Source organism: Onychostoma macrolepis, chromosome 25 (assembly GCF_012432095.1).
Source record: "Onychostoma macrolepis isolate SWU-2019 chromosome 25, ASM1243209v1, whole genome shotgun sequence".
Classification (NCBI taxonomy): Eukaryota; Metazoa; Chordata; class Actinopteri; order Cypriniformes; family Cyprinidae; genus Onychostoma; species Onychostoma macrolepis.
In genome coordinates, this window is record NC_081179.1 from 6,622,019 (window position 1) to 6,628,345 (window position 6,327).

Sequence of the window (6,327 nt, forward strand, 5' to 3'; positions counted from 1 at the left end):
AAAGTGCTGTAGTGTCTCTGAGCGTATGAGTAATACTAGTGCTCAGATGTGTTTTCTGCTCTCTGGGGTGTGTTTCAGACTGTTCTTCAGATGCTCATTACATTAAATTAATATTTGTTCACTCAGACAGAGCACTGCTGTTACATGCAAGTGTTAGCAAAAAAAAAAAAAAAAACTGTCATGGGGAGCCTTGATGCTGGAGGATATGTTTGGCTTAGTTATTACTCCATTAGTGGACATTTGCGTCTCCAAACCAACTTATCGCACAAATACCCCGGGGTTTATTGTCTTTCGCAATGCGCAATAGTGATTGCCTACCAATTGGTGAAGTTCATTGCTCCTTGAGGCTTTTCAACCTACAACCTTCAGCTCAGATCTTATTCTGGGTTTAAGTTAAATTGACTACGTTTGTTGCATAATGTTGGTTACCACAAAAAAATAATTTCCACTTGTCCCTCCTTATGTTGAAGAAAAGCAGAAATCTGGGTTACTTATAAAGGAAGTAAATGAAGCCAATGAGTAAAAGTTAAAATACTTGCTGTTTCAATAGTATAGTCACAAGATGTGAATAATATGCGTGTTTACGTAATTTTAGTATGAAAAAAACACATACATTTTAATGATACAAATCCAAAAACGGGGTAAACAAGGTAGGGCAGAGACACACAGGAGGCATCGACGTTAATACCGGACACACGAGACAGGGAAAACACGTACAAATATTACGCCAAAAAAAACCCCGAAAATTCGTGGTATTGATATGCAAAAATGGACTTTGGCGTGTCTATACTACGCGCGTTTTTGGCGTGCATATGATACGCAGTTTTCGCGTGCATATAATACGAAATTTGTTGGCGTGTACATGATATGCAGTTTTCGCGTACATATGATACGCATCTACCCCACAACCCTAATCCTACCCACGCCAAAGTCTATTTTTGCGCATCAATACCAGGAGTTTTCGTTTTTATTTGGCGTACTATTTATAGCCTACGTACTTTCATGAGATCGGGTTGAAAACACACTAGGTAATTAATTAAACACAGCTGAATCAAAGGAACATAATGAGAACTAAACGAGGACAGGAAACAGGAAGGACCAAATATGGGCGTGCATGAGGGAAAACTAAGCTTGGGTCCCAATGTGCATACTATCCATCCTAAATTCTATGTGACATTAGTAATTTTCAATACTATTTAGGGCAGATAGGGTGGATAGTATGCACATTGGGATGCAGGGTAAGTCAAGGGGAGCACAAGGATGAAAACCACATGACAAGACAGGACACAGGTCTGACAGTACTAACCTTTTCTGTTTAACGTTATATGTGATGCCAACTTTGTTACCATGATATTGCGATGCCAAAAATTTATGTAACAAATGTAAAATTGATGAAAACAACTCATATACACATTTTAACAGAAGAATTAATGTAAATGCATTTGCAAAATTATAAATTTCATATTTCTGTATTTAAATGTCTTTTGAATCATTTTCAAATGTATTTGAATCATTTTCTCTGGAAATACAGTGTGTGTGTATATATATATATATATTAGTATCAAACGCCATTAAACAGTAAATCAATATATGTAATTCAAAGCTCAAATAATACACTAATTTTAACAGAAATCATTATTGTAAATATTTTTATAAAATTATGAACTTGCATATTTCTGATATTTTCTGAATATAGAGTACATATTGGACTTACATATTTCTATATTTAAATGCTCCTAAAATTGGCCCCATTTACTTTTTTTCCAGAAAATACAGTATACTGTATTTAGATAGATTTAAAAAAAGTTCACAGAAGAATTCATGTAAATATTTGTATAAAACAACAAACTTCGTATTTCTTCATTGAAATGTTCCAAAAATTGGCCCCATTCACTGTTTTTCACCTTTTTCACTTTTTATTTGATATCAAATGCAATGAAAAATAAATATGTACTTCAAAGCTCAAATAATACACCCATTTTAAGAGAAAGAAAAATTCAATGCTTTTATTAAATAATGAGCTTCATATTTCTGCATTTAAATGCTCCAAAAAAATGTTTTTGAAAATGCAGTATATGACATATATGTTAGTATAAATATGTTGTGTATCAAATTCAAATGCACAAGTCATTCTAATATGAATATAATGCCAAAAATTCATTGAAAGTGAACACCGCAAATTTTTTTATGTAAATAAAACAAAGGATGATCAGAATTATTTCTTTAGTAATCAACATTGAGCTTAACTTGTACTGAGCCCCAAATTTTCCTTTAACCAGTCAGCCACAAACCCACAAAAAGGAGTAAAGTGTTGTAGTTACTTTAGGGCCAGTTGGTCATTCATTACGCCTCAGCAGAAACGCACACATCTGAGTGGCTTCTGTAAAATTCAGCTGCTTTATTTAAGGCTTGCGTTGTTCTAGTTCTTTTTTAAGAAACCTGAGCTCAGCTGTTCCTCATGATGTCCACAGATACTCTTGCCGGACTGCTTCTGAACCGCAGCTGTGGAAGCAGCACAAACCCAGTGAGTATTGTTTTGGCCCGTAGAGGGCAGCAGTCCTGAACCGCAGGACAGAAAAACAAGCCTCTGGAGATTACAGTCTGAGAACATTTGGCCTAAAAGAAGCCGATCAGTTCAGCAACGATAGATACAGAATTTATCTCTGATGTTGTGCGGTGGGTTTTAGTAGGTTGAAAGGTGCACATCTGAAAAGCTGGAAGACAACCTGTAGTCATAGCAACAAGCGGTGTTTAAAGCACAACGCATTCAGAGTACTTGCAGAAGCTAATGCGCTCAACACCTCTGTCCCAGGAGGAAGAAACAAGAACGTGTGTCAAGCATGTCAGAGTTCAGACTGAAACGTTTCTATCTGAAAAAAATCAGGCACAAACAGCTTCGTTCTCATGCTGTTCAGTGTCTCTCGTGTCCTTAAAGCTGTACCGAACCTTCATTTTATTGCATCAACATCAAACTAATGCATATACAGACACCGATTTTATAAAATAGGTTCTGTCATCTCTTAAATTTCTTAACTGATGTAGCCTAATACAGCTGGTTTATGGGAATATTTGTGATTTCTTTCCTTATTTCTCCAAATTAACTATTGCGTTTTATTGTATTCGGGGTCCAAAAGTCCAAACCAAACAGTAAATCTGTAACTTAAAATCAAATTTAAACCTGTAAATAAACAGAATAAAGGAATATTATGTAGTTAAATCTTTTGCAGAAAGTTACATACAATATAATACAATTTAAAATATAATAGACTTCATGTACTTTTTTCAGTGCAACTTTTCACTCATATTGTCATGATGATAATGAAAAAATATTTTATATTATCATCATGACATCATTATATTTATTTTTAATAGTAATTTAGTGCTGGCAAATAGATTAATTGCAATGAAGCGCATCCAAAATAAAAGTTTGTTTACATAATATACATAATTTACATAATATGTGTGTGTGTGTTATACATAAATCATATATATATATATATATATATATATATATATATATATATATATATATATATATATATATATATATAGGATGTGATTAATCATTATTAATCAATTTGACAGCACTAATAATGAAATTATTGATCTATTTATATCTATCTATCTATCTATATATCTGTCTATCTATCTATATACATATACATACATATTGTGATGTTTTTATCTGCTTGGACACTCACTTGGACTCATTCTGACGGCACCCATTCACTGCAGAGGATCCACTGATAAATAAATTTCTCCAAATCTGTTCTCATAAGGAAACAAACTCATCTACATCTTGGATGGCCTGAGGGTAAGTATATATAATGTGTGTGTGTGTGTATATGTATATATATATATATATATTGTGACGGATCAGTGGCCCTCCCCTCATTATCATCACCACCCGTCCCTTATTCGCCGCCCTTCACCAGGCTCCCGCCTGGAGTGGGTGGATGAGAGGAGGGGCGTGGGATCAACGCGGGCTGGCGGCGTGTGATGAGGCACAGCTGGACTGAATGAAGCCTCATCACCGCCGCTGTTAAATGCCCAGCGCGCCTCTCCTCGAGAGACCGGTCTCTTCCCCCGTGCATGCACGCTGGTGTCCTCGTGGGTCCAGGAAGGGTGCGTAGAGGGACATCGCGCCACCGAAGACGTGAGCTGCCGAACCCGCGGTCCGGACGAAAGCCGCACCCGTATTACGGCCGTCGGACCAGGATGTCGGGCCGTACAAGTCCTGCCAAAGGCCGTGGACGACGTGTAAGAGCCGCCGCTGTGATGAAGCCGCCGCCCTCGCGCCCCGGACCCGAGTGGGAGCGCGTGCGGCCGCCGGACTCCGCCCCTTCCCTGGACCCTTCCCCGGACCCTTCCCCTTTTGGAACACTGCCCTCCTGCACAAGCCCCGCAGCACGACGAGGACACCAGACCCCCCTGTTTATTTTGGACACTTCTTCCCCTGGACACGTTATTTTGTTAATAAAAGCCTCTCCGAGGCCTGACGCCACACCCACTGTGTCTGTCGTTGGCTCCTCCCGTCACAATATATATATATATATATATATATATATATATATATATATATATATATATATGAAAAACAGAAGCATTTTCTCTAATATGCTCAGATTTTTGGGCCCCACTATCAATCATCAGAGCAGCCGTCTTCTGATATTCACATTTCCAGCTGAATATTATTTACCATGCAGTGTGTGTGTGTTGATATTATTTTCAGTGCTCCTGTTTTAAATCTCCTCTCCTGTAGTAAACACGCTACTGATTATTTTATTTTTGCTTCAGGCTTTCATCAGATCCAAATAGGAAAACAGAGATCATTTGGAAACAATGCGGCTGAGCTGAAAATACAACAAAGGGAAATAAGACTTCTTTTGCTCTGGTGATTTTACAAGTCAGGCACATAGCCAAAGAAATAATCTAGGTTAAATCCTAACAGGAATCCTGTTTTTTACACCTGTAAGTATATAGGAATTTTTATGCACCTTGATGGTCATGATTCTGATCAATTCCAACACGATTTTACAGCTTTTACGCTTTTTACAGCTGTAGATGAGTTTGTTTCTTCATCAAAACAGATTTGGTGAAATGTAGCGTTACATCACTTGCTCACCAGTTTATCCTCTGCAGTGAATGGGTGCCGTCAGAATGAGACTCCAAACAGCTGATAAAAACATCACAATAATCCACAAGTAATCCACACCTCTCCAGTCCATCACTTAATGTCTGGTAAAGAGAAAAGCTGCATGTTTCAAGTTGATGTTAAAATCCATCAAGATGTATTTAACTTCAAACGTTGTTTATGGCTAAATATGAGTCCTCCTTCCATAATATTGCTTCCTTCAGTGAAAAAGTCTGAATCAGGAGAGAAATATGTACAGATCAAGCACTGTTTACAAGCCAAAACCGACTTTTTCCACTGAAGTTAATTCACCTTGATGGATTTGTTTAGAATTAACATGCAGCTACACAATGTTAATTGATGAACTAGAGTTGTATGGCTTACTTGTGTAATATTGTGATGTTTTTATCAGCTGTTTGGACTCTCATTCTGACGGCACCCATTCACTGCAGAGGATCTACTGATAAATACATTTCTCCAAATCTGTTCTCATAAAGAAACAAACTCATCTACATCTTGGATGGCCTGAGGGTATGTGTGTGTGTGTTTATATAAATATATGGGGTGTGAACTATTCCTTTGACTAAAATTTAAAATTCTAGTATGAATCTTTGCCAATCGATTCAGTTGAATCATTTTAAGAACCCTGTACCCTTCAACTGTTCTTTACACCTGCTCTGCTCTCGTCCCCCACAATCGCTCGTTGTATTCTTCTGTCAGGCTCAAAGCTGAGCATGTTCAGGGTTAATGGATTTTGTCTGATGGGATCTTCATATCGCTGAAGGGGCCGAGACCGCCGAGACCTGTGCAGACGTGACACATTTTAAAAATGGATAGAGCTGAAAATGGGACAGTTATGGTGATTTATTGTCATTCGGACGAAACCATACGAATGTCTTGTTTAAATGATGAGCCATGTTTTCCAATTAAATTGTGGCTGCGTAGCCTGCCAGAATGATAGCTCTGTTCCTCATATATCACACTGGTATGTGAGAAAGTGTGTGTGAAGGCAGAAGAGACATCTGTTTAAAAAGAAAAACCTCTGTATGTGTGTGTGTCAGGTTTGTGGGAACCAGATGCTTTAAAAAAATAAAAATAGTAAATGGTAACAACTCATTTTTGTGGTTTAAATCACGTAACAATTTATCCTTTAAAAGTTAAAATGCCTTAAAGATGGATTTGTTTCTTACAAA

At 37.5% G+C, this 6,327-nt stretch overlaps 1 long non-coding RNA gene across 1 annotated transcript; it reads left to right on the plus strand.

The window, feature by feature from the left end:
- The first annotated feature begins 1,155 nt into the window (after positions 1–1,155).
- On the plus strand, positions 1,156–6,044 carry LOC131534096 (uncharacterized). Its single transcript, XR_009269310.1, has 5 exons — positions 1,156–1,290; positions 2,472–2,524; positions 3,736–3,814; positions 4,798–4,971; positions 5,855–6,044. It is a non-coding gene; the product is annotated as an uncharacterized LOC131534096 (long non-coding RNA).
- Positions 6,045–6,327: the final 283 nt, after the last annotated feature.